The following is an 11,443-nucleotide window of genomic DNA, read 5'->3' on the forward strand; positions in this document are numbered from 1 at the left end:
TTCTGAACAGCTTTGTTACTCCACAGTTTTGAGGTTTGTTTCTATTATTTCTTAAGGGGTTTATGATTTCTTGAACATCTGAAGTTGTTTGTGATTAAGTTTGAGTGTTGTTAATGATGTTATGATGCCTAAATAGGGGTAATTAATGGCAAGAATTTGAAAGAAATTAATCTGGACAGAGATGAGGAATTGCTGGATTGAGTGATTTATACCTTGATTTTGGGATGATACTTAGTGTTTAACTTATATATGTCAATATGAACGTTTTTATATGTAAGTAGGGAGTGTAGAAATGATTTTAATGGCCTAGAATTCTGTTGGTATCATAATAATAAAATGGAAACCGAAAACAGTCAAAGGGAAAAAACTGCCTGATTTTGTGTAGTGGAAAATGGACTGTTTTTGAAGCTCCAAACACTTCATTTGTCACAATGTTATAATCTGATTATCTTCACATATATGTTATAGGTGTGTGGTAAAAGTTTGGGAACCGTTAAATGTAGGTAAGGACATGAAAAAGAATTTGAAAAATGAGTGGACGGTGATGGAAACCTAGAAAACAGATTCTGTCCATTTGGGTATTTAATGTGATTTCAACATTTAGATGTCCCCTAATGAACTCTTGGACCTAGAAAATATATCCTAAGGAATACTAGGTTGTCGAAAACAATTGGATGACGTTGACGTTCATAATTGGACTCGAGAGATAGCGAGACTTATGGGATTAGTTTGTAATGCCATCGGTAACTTGAAATAATGATTTTGTCTAAATTGTTTTGGTGTGAATGGACGTATTTTGGGATTGTGTGTGTTAAGATTATTAAATGGAGGATTGTATTTAATATTAGATGATAATACAGGCGACTTTTCGACGTTGAGCGAAAAAGGGAATTGATATACACTCCATAGGAGCTTACACACATAAAGGCGAAAGGTAAGTGAAAATCCATTTGCAACTATGATGCAAGAACCTAGTATGTGTGACATAGTAATGTTGAAATATCTACATAACTTTGATAAGAGGCTATCATACGGTGGTTACGATCATTGAGTATGAGATTGCGTAACCTATTGACATCGATTTTCATTTATGAGCATTTTCATATGCATGCACGACATGTAACATGGTTGAAAATACTGCATGCAAAATATGATTTCAAAGTGAGTTTCATTATAAATGTTTTATTGACCACTACTAAGGCACCGAGGCATGTGAGGCATGCTTATGTGATATGTTTGGCATTGCGGGTATTACTTCCTGGGTAATTGCAAAGGTAGATAGGGGATGGGCCTTTGGTGATCACGGGAGGTCGGACCACTCGACTATGCCCTTGTTATGATTATTGGCGCTGCCGGGTGGGAGACTTCTTGGGTGATCATAGGGGTAGTCAGGGGATGGGCCTCTAGTGGTCATGAGAGGATGGTCCACTTGTCGGTGTCGATTTCATACTGGCCATTTGATTATTGATATTGATATTATGCAGAGCTCTATCCAGTGCATAGTAGGTGGGTCAAGGGCCCAATAAAATGAAAGATTTCAAGTGAAATGATTTCTAGTCGACTTTGACGAATATTGAAATATGATATTTTTATCGTGATATTTAAAATAAATGGCATGGTGTCATATGTTGTTATTACTCATGTTCAGGACATGCATGATTTTGCTTACTAAGCATTGGCTTATGTAGTTCTTGCATTGTAGGTGAACATGGAACTACATAGAGAGCATGGCTAGCTGTGGAGCTCCTACAGGATTTCAGAGTTCGATGTACATGGATGACGACCTGTAGGGTTATTTTGTAGGTTGCCATCTGTAGGGTTATATTTTGGAATCCTATATAGTGTACTTCTGAAATGGCCTGTAGACATATTTATAAGCTCTGAATATATATGTTGGATTATAGCGATATGATTGTGGGTTTTGATATATTATATGATCGTGTCACAGGTGATTAGAAGTTAACAAACTCAAAAAATATATATATATGTAAAATTCTATGTCTAGGTTGTGTATAGATATCAATATTAATTTGGGGGTGTGACATATCACCTCACCCCCAAACTTAAATTGCATATTGTCCTCAATGTAAAAGCAAAAAGAAATAGAAAGCGCAAGAGGTTCAAATATTCCCCTAGTGGTGTTGACGGTGATGGCTGTGATGATGGTTGGGGACCATTGGCGACAAAAATTCACAAAAACAAAAATAAGTGTCCTCTCTCATGCTTCTTCAATTGGATTTTCCAATCGCATTTCCTCCATATTTTGTGGTATGAAGGGTTCAAAATATGGCTTTAATCGATGCCCATTCACCTTAAGCTCTTTCTCAGTCTGAAGGCTTTTGATTTCTACTGCACCATAAGGAAAGACATTAGTAATAACAAAAGGGACAATCCATCAAGAATGTAATTTACCTGGAAATAACTTGAGGCACGAATGGAAAAGAAGAACTTTTTGTCCAACAATAAAGTCATTTCTTGAGATCGTTTTATCATGGTACGCCTTTGTTTTTTCCTTGTCAATTCTTGAACTTTCATATGCGTCACTTCAAATTTCCTCAAGTTCATTGAATTGAAACTTTCTTTGATCACCCGCTGCACCTAGATTCATATTGCATTGCTTGACTGCCAAAAATGCCTTGTGTTCGAGTTCAACCGGGAGATGACAAGGCTTACCATAAACTAACCGATAAGGGGACATGCCAATCAGTGTTTTGTATGCCGTCCTATAAGCCCAGAGTGCATCGTTGAGGCGGAGACTCCAATCCTTTCTATTGAGATTCACAATTTTTTCGAGGATGGATTTGACCTCTCGGTTAGACACTTTGACTTGCCCACTAGTTTGCGGATGGTGAGGTGTAGCAACTTTATGGGTAATGTTGTATCTTTTCAATAGGACCCAAAAGGAACGGTTGCAAAAATGGAGTCATCAATCGCTAATAATAGCTCTTGGTGTTCCAAACCTTGCAAAAATGTTGGATTTAACAAAATCTACAACCACTTTAGAATTGTTAGTTCGAGTGGCCCTTGCTTCCCCCATTTTGACACATAATCAACGACAAGAATGATGTAAAGGTTACCATAACATAAAGGGAAAGGTCCCATGAAATCAATGCCCCAAATGTAAAAAAATTTCAACAAAAAGTATAGGTGTTTGTGACATTTGATTTCGGGCTCCCAACGTACCTACCCTTTGACATCGATCACAAGGTTTGCAAAAGAATGATGCATCTTTGAATAGGGTGGGCCAATACAATCCACTTTCAAGTACCTTTGCTCCAAAATGTCCACCACATGCATAGGAGTGACAAAAGGTAAGTATTGAATGTAATTCATTTTCATGCACGCACCTTTTTATCAATTGATCCGGACAGTGTTTCCACAAGTATGGCTTATCCCACACAAAATACTTGGCCATTGCCTTGAGTTTTTGCCTTTGAGCGGTGGTCAAGTCACTTGGAATTTTCTTAGTGACTAAATAGTTCACTATATCCGCAAACCAAGGAGATGTGTTCGTGACGAGAAGTAATTGTTCATCGGGGAAGCTTTCTTGCAATGGGAGAGTTTCTCTCTCATGGATAAGGAGACTGAGGTGGTCGGCCACAGAATTTTCACTCCCCTTTTTGTATTTAATCTCAAGGTCAAACTCTTGTAAGAGGAGTATTTATCTAATGAGCCTTGGTTTTGCCTCTTTCTTGGCAAGCAAGTACCTAAGAGCTGTATGATCAGAAAAGATAGTTACTTTAGTGCCATTAAGATATGAACAAAATTTCTCTAAGGTAAAAATAACTGCTAAAAACTCTTTTTCAGTAGTAGAGTAATTGAGTTGGGCATCATTCAAAGTCCTTGATGCATAATATATAACATGAGGTGTCTTTCCAACTTGTTGCCCTAAAACGGCTCCCAATGCAAAGTTACTTGCATCAAACATCAACTCAAATGGCCTATTCCAATCTGGTGGTTGAATGATGAGTGCCGATGTCAAAAGTTCTTTCAAGCTTTCGAATGCCTTTTCACAATCTTCATCAAAGTGAAATGGCACCTCCTTTTTGCAACAGCCTGCGTAATGGTCTTGCATATTTGGAAAAATTCTTCATAAACCTTCAATAAAATCCTACATGTCTAAGAAAAGAACGAACCTCTCTCACACTTGTTGGAGGAAGTAAAGAATGAATTAGATCAATTTTAGATTTATCAACTTTTATCCCCTTGGAAGAAATTACATGGCCTAACACTATGCCTTGATCAACCATAAAATGATATTTTTCCCAATTAAGTACTAAGTTAGCATCCATACATCTCTTAAGCACAAGTGTGAGATTTTATAGGCAACTATCAAAGGTATTACCATAAACACTAAAATCATCCATAAAGACCTCAATAATGCTTTCAATATAATCGGAGAATATACCTATCATGCATCTTTGAAAGGTTGTGGGAGCATTGCAAAGGCCAAAAGGCATGAACCGGTAAGCAAAGGCACCAAATGGACAAGTGAATGTTGTTTTTTCTTGGTCCTCCGAAGCAATCACAATTTGATTATAACCTGAATAACCATCAAGAAAACAATAATGAGAATGGCCTGCTAACCTTTCTAACATTTGATCAATAAAGGGTAAGGAAAATGATCTTTTCGGGTTGCACAATTATGTTTTCTATAATCAATACAAACCCTCCAACCCGTTTGGACCCGAGTTGGTACAAGTTCATTCTCTTCATTCGTCACCACTGTGATTCCGGACTTTTCAGGAACAACTTGGACCGGGCTTACCCACTTGCTATCGGAGATGGAAAAGATGACACCAATATCTAGCAATTTCAAAATTTCATTCTTCACCATCTCCATCATGGAAGGATTTAAGCGACGTTGTGCTTCTCTTGATGCTTTGCTCCATCTTTGAGCAATATCCGGTGCATACACATAGAAGGACTTATCCCTTTGATATCGGCTATTGTCCAACCAATAGCTATTTTGTGTTCCTTGAACACACGGATAATCCTATCTTCTTGAAGTGTTGTGAGATTCTTTGCAATGATCACCGGTAGTGTTTTTCCCTCTCCCAAATATATATACGTCAAATGCTCGAAAAGAGGTTTGAGTTCCAAAGTGGGGACCTGCATCACCGAAGGTAAAAGTTTCTCTTTAGATATTGAAAGAGTAAAATAGGAGAGATTATACCTTGGTGGAATACTTGGTAGTGACTCAAGTGATGCCACGATTTCTACAACATCCTTGCACACTTGTAAATTCTTGCTCAACCCGATGAGACTGTTAGCATCAATACTTTTAATCAAAGTGGTATCCAATGCATCTTCATTTGATAATTCAAAAACTTTTGTACTAATGAATCTATTATATCAATTGAAAAACAAGCACGAACATCACTAGGATATCTCATTGCTTCAAAGATGTTGAAGCGAATAATCTCACCATCAAACTCCATTGTCAATGTACCATCATGCACATCTATCTTTGTACGCGTAGTCCTCATAAATGGTCTTCCCAAGAGTAACGGTGGCGACAAAGATGTTGGTTAATCTTGCATGTCAAGAACGTAGAAATCTGTCGAAAAAATCAATTGATTTACCTACACCAAAACATCATCCAACACACCCTTTGGAAATGCATTAGATCTATCAGCAAGTTGAATAATAACACCGATTTCTTTAAGTGATCCTAGATTTAAGGAAGCATAAATTAGAATATGGCATGACATTAATAGATGCTCCTAAATCTAGCATTGACTTTTCAAACCTAGTGTTACCAATAATGCAAGGGATGGTAAAACTTCCAGGGTCCTTACATTTTGGTGGAAGTTTCTTTTGCAAGATCGCTGAGACATTTTTCCCTACACTTACCATTTCATCACCTTTCAATCTATGCTTGTTAGTGCACAAATCCTTCAGGAACTTTGCATAACGAGGCACTTAATAAATTGCATCCAGAAGTGGTATTTTCACTTGAAACTTGCAAAAAGTCTCCAAGATTTCTTTCTCATGTTCATCCTTTTTGGATTTTGCAAACCTGCCAGAAAATGGAGGGGAGGGAACATAAGTAGGAGTAGAACTTTTAGATTCTACCTTAGATCCCGTAGTTGGAGTCGTAACTTCATCTTTTTTACATGCTAACTTCTTCTTTTGCATTGACTCCTCAACTTGATCTTTCATTTTCCTTGGTGCCTTTTCCAAAAATTTTCCACTTCTTAGTGTCACGGCACTAGCATTTTCTCTCGGGTTGATTGCTTGAGAAGGAAGTTTTCCCCATCCTTGAGCCTCCAATTTACCCACCGTGTTGACCAATTGACTCACTTGTGTCTCCAAATTCTTAATTGATGTCTTTGTCTCTTGTTGAAATTGTATTGTACTAGAGGCCAAAGACTTAACCATATCCTCAAGAGACATCTCTGAACTTTGAGGTGGAGTTTGTTGACGAAGTTGTGGGTGTTGTGGTTACCTTTGTTGATTGAACCCCGGGGGATGATTAAACTGTGATTGTGGAGTTATGAAATGATTTCCTCCATAACTGAGATTAGGATGATCTCTAAATCCAGGATTATATGTGTTAGCATATGGATCATATCTTTATCTCTGTTGCATTGGAAATTCTCCAATGGCATTCGCTTGCTCTGAGGCTTCTTCTTGTAGTGTCGGGCATGCCTCAGTAGAATGTCCTACAATAGAACAAATCCCGCACACTTTTACTTGTTGCATTGTCCCAAGTGTCATTTGTTGCACAAGCGATGTAAGATTGGCTAATTGTCATTCAATTTGAGATGTTGCTCCTACCTCACTTCCTTGCTTGATCGGTGCTTCTTCTCTACTACCAAATTGTTGTGAGTTTGCGGCCATGATGGCTATCAAATCCCTAGCAACTGTCGGTGTTTTATCCATTAAAGCTCCTCCACTGGCCGCATCAATCATACTTCTCTCCATCGGGAGCAATTCTTCGTAGAAGTATTGTAGAAGTAATTGCTCACTGATTTGGTGGTTTGGGCAACTAGCACATAGCCTTTTGAGTCTCTCCCAATACTTATATAGATTTTTCCCTTGAAATTGTCGAATGCTACATATTTCTTTCCTGATGTTTGTAGCCTTTGAAGTTGGGAAATACCTCTCCAATAAGAGCTTTTGAATTTCATTCCACATGGTAATAAGACCGGCCGGTAAATAATAGAGCCATTCCTTAGCAGTGTCTGTAAGAGAGAAAGAGAATGCACGCAATTTCACTTGCTCTTCCTATATACTCATCGGTTTCATGCTTGAGCAAACTACATGAAACTCTTTCAAATGCTTATTTGGATCCTCTTTGGCGAATCAATGAAATGTGGGAAGTAGATGAATTATCTCAGACTTTAGTTCAAATTCCACCCCCACTTGGGGATATTGAATGCATAAAGGTTGTTGAACAAAAGTTGGAGCTACAGGTTCCTTTAAGGTCCGATTTGCATCCGTCATTTCGGGCTCTATGTGTTCGGAGTCACTTGAGGATTCAATGCTCAATCGCCTTAGATGTCTAGTTGGAGAAATGTCTTCTCCACTTTCCGATGTGTCAGCCTCTTTTCTTGATCTTAGGTTGTAGTGTGTTATAGACTTTTTGCTCATTCACAGCCTAAATGACAAAGAAAATAACAAAAATAAATAGAAAAACAACAAAAAGAAAAATATTGCAATTAACAAATTGATAAAACAATCCCGGCGACATGGCGCTAAAATTAATACGTTACAAATCACGTTCCAATTAATTTTCCTTACTTAACTTAAATGTGTCATCTTAAATAGTATTATGGCAAGTAAGGGTCATTTCCCGCATATGATTGATTCAATTATATCAATTGCGTACTAAAAAGTAAAATTAATAATAATATACGAAATATATTAAATGGGGGGCTTTTGTTTGTTGAACTAAAGAAAGCGATAAATTTAAATTAGAAAAGACTTGAAATTTGAAATAAACAAATTGGTTCTTGATTGAATGTGAGAAAATGTGATTGGGGGATATTTCGCCGTCACAAGAATGATTTTCATGTCATTAATCACAATAGATTTTCGTTTTCAAGATTAACAACAATTCGAGAATAATTACAAGCTCAATTACCTCAATCTCTTCTTACATGTTAATCGAATAAAACAAGCTCTTTACTCAACCCTATTAATTAAACAACTTAGAACAAGCTCTCTAGATTTAATTTAACAAACGCATTACGACAAAAGAGATGAATTGAATTAAGGGTAAACTTGCAAGCTCGGTTTACTAACTTAAGTGTTAATCCACATACATTCAATTGAAAATTCTTCATAATCTATCGAAATATAATTGCTACTTGGTTTTAGAATCAATAGCTATTACGTACTACTAATTCCAAAATAGCATTCATCGAAACAATTTAATCATTTAGTTGTACACCTAAACAATCAAGAAGAGCAAAATAAACATTTAATACAATGGATTAATCACATTAATCAAGAGAATTATAAAGCACAAATTAATTGAAAATCATAACTCGGGTTTGAAATAATCCCCAATCAGAAATATAATTAGTTACCCATGAAATATTCACAAATAACTAACAATTTCTTACAAAACATTGATGGAAAAAGTGAAAAGAAAAACTTACTGATAAAGAGAGAAATTGTAGAAAATCCTCCAATATCAATGGGTTATCTTCTCCAAACTAATGCACCATCTCGATGTTTCAAACTTCCCCAAAATGTCTAAGAAAATATAGGTGAAAGGAAAAGGAAAAAGAAAGAAAACAAAAGGCAAGAAGAAGAAGAAGAACCAACTGCTTCCCTGGAGTTCCAAGAATAAAAATCTTGTGTTTGGTTGAATGTTTTAACCTAAAATCTAAAGGAAATTGCAGCATTGGTCCTTGGAATTTTGAAAACAATTAAAAACGGCTCGGATGGCGCCTAGGCGCCGGAACAATGGCGCTTGGGCGCCAAAGTTTTTGTTTTCTGTTCGGAGTGCCCAACTCGCTAATTTATTTATTTATTTATTTTTTTAAAGAGAAACATCCTCTTTCAACATTTCATGCTTCCTTTATCTTTTTCGTCTTTTCTCGCATAAATACTTTTTAATCATTGTTCAAAGTTGGGTTTTCATCTACACAATAAAAATAACTAAATTAAGTAATAAAACGCTAATGAAACTCACAAATATCTAAGTTTAATGACCCGGAATTGTACAAAAACCCGCACTTATCAATATACATAATAAAATATTTTTCTCGTAAATCCAATTTTTTTTAATAATTTTTAACCATATGTTCTTTAAAAAATCACTATTCAAAATAGCATTTTTTTTCCTCACCGTCAAACGGGGGCTAAGATATAAACTGGTTTCAACTAAAGAAAGTGCATCTGTGTTCATTCCTAGAAGGTTTACATGGTATTCCACCCATCTTTTCAATATTTTTACTCAATTTGTATACTGTGTACAACAACGTATAACATGGAGAATTATTTCAGGTTGGACATAATAATTCATAACCAAATATGATGGAATTTCAACACAACACATTGATGACACTCAACCAAGACTTGTACTAACGATCCTTTTGGCATCACTTTTATATTCTATAGGAGAGGTTTCTCAAGAAATCTATCTTAATTTTTGTTTGAAAACTAATTTTTAAAAAAGCTTCCTATTTCAGATATGATTTTATAGAGGAAATCACATCTTTTATAAAATTAGTCAAACGTGTTCAAAAGCAACTTTTGAATCTTAAAAGCCATGTTGAAGATCCTAAGAGTAGCTTTGAAGTATTAAGACATGATATCCTACCTTTACACAAGAAAAGTGACAACATGGAAATCAAGAACTTCCAAATTTGTTAGGAGATTGGATGTCTTGTCTGGTTTTTCTGTCTCTTTAATTATTTTTTTCTAATAAAATTTTGAGACCTCCCTAACATAAAAAATGACAATCTTTTGAAGAAAATGAGGCTCCTTAAATTCATAGTTGGCCAAAAGTAGTTTCAAAGATGTTGATCCCGTTTTCCGTAATGGCTACGTGGACAACAGATATTGGGTCCAATTGCGCCACACAAGCAAATTTCAGCACATTTTGATATGAGATTCAGTTGGAGATATGTGTTAGTTATATACGTAGGAGATGCTTTACAATACGAGACAAAAATGTTCGAGCATCGACTATATTATCAAAGATGGCTGTATATAAACCACCAATTATGGATAACTTGATCAAAATGAAGACAAATCTAAATCGAGCATATGAATATTTGGAAGGACAAGTTGAGTGCGGTTTTAAACATGTATATATTTCGTCCCTTCAAAATGTTACAAGAGTTGCTATTTATAGAGTTTTAATCGACGTGGTAGCCATTGGATTTGAACCACGTGGACTCATTTCATTAACTGAAGCTTCACATCACTTTCTGCCATATATTTAATACATTGACAACGGGTCAACCACCCCTATACTTTAAGCTAACAATTTTGACATTCATTAATATAAACGTTACGTCAATCATTCCTAGAGATACTTTGCAGATCCCTTAAAAAACAGCAGATGCTTCAGCTTAAAAGAGGGTTTTGAACGGAAAGGTTTGACTAAATGGAGATAGTGATTCAACATAAAAGAGCTTCAAAACAATGAGATAGTGCTTTAGCCATTAACTTCTTTATGTTGACCAATTGGTCTTTATTGGCTGTCAGATGTCTCCACGTGACTTTCACTAGGAGCTTTGAGTTACAAGACGTAATAATAGTTCTCCAAGTCTAGGCATGATTATTTTTGTAGTGGATGGATTTCTATTTTATATTGAAACAAAAATTTTGTTGGGACGGTTATTTTTAACAACAATAGTCCCCCAAGTCTAATTGTGAATATTTATATGAGAATTAGAATCTTAAAGTAGAATTATGATGAATTGTTCGAGGTACTTATTGAGGTTATTTTTTGTAACGCGGCACATTCCTTTACATTATTGTTGTACATAACTATCATGTTTACTCTAATGTCATATTTTAGGGGGGTGTATTCAATTGAGACTTTTAAAGACTTTGAAAGACTTTTTAAAGTGGGTGGCTTTTGTGGACTTTGTGAAATTTCAAGTGATTTCTATGGATTTGGTAGGAATTAATAAAAGTTTTTCTGGATTTGTGGAGACTTTCACTGGAGACTTTTAGAGACTTTGAAGAATTTTGAAGACTATTTATATTTTTTAAAAGAATATATTAAACATATATAATGTAATATGTTTAACAACTTCTTATATATTCAAATCGTCCACAACTCATATAATTGAAAATGTAAAGTAATAAATCGTATTTTTCATGTCAATTTTTTCCAAACAAAAAAAAAATATTTCGCCATAAAGTACTTTTTCATCTTATATCAAGTAGATTCACTAATAATAAAAAAATTTAAAAAAAATAGTATTTTAGTAATGATCAAAAAATAAAATAAAAAAACAAAAAAAAA

At 35.4% G+C, this 11,443-nt stretch overlaps 1 long non-coding RNA gene across 1 annotated transcript; it reads left to right on the forward strand.

The window, feature by feature from the left end:
- LOC111404953 lies at positions 1-1,741 on the forward strand. The gene is made up of 3 exons (XR_002704717.1): positions 1-33; positions 861-934; positions 1,703-1,741. It is a non-coding gene; the product is annotated as an uncharacterized LOC111404953 (long non-coding RNA).
- The last annotated feature ends 9,702 nt before the right edge of the window (positions 1,742-11,443 follow it).

Source organism: Olea europaea, chromosome 11 (genome assembly GCF_002742605.1).
Source record: "Olea europaea var. sylvestris chromosome 11, O_europaea_v1, whole genome shotgun sequence".
Taxonomy (NCBI): domain Eukaryota; kingdom Viridiplantae; phylum Streptophyta; class Magnoliopsida; order Lamiales; family Oleaceae; genus Olea; species Olea europaea.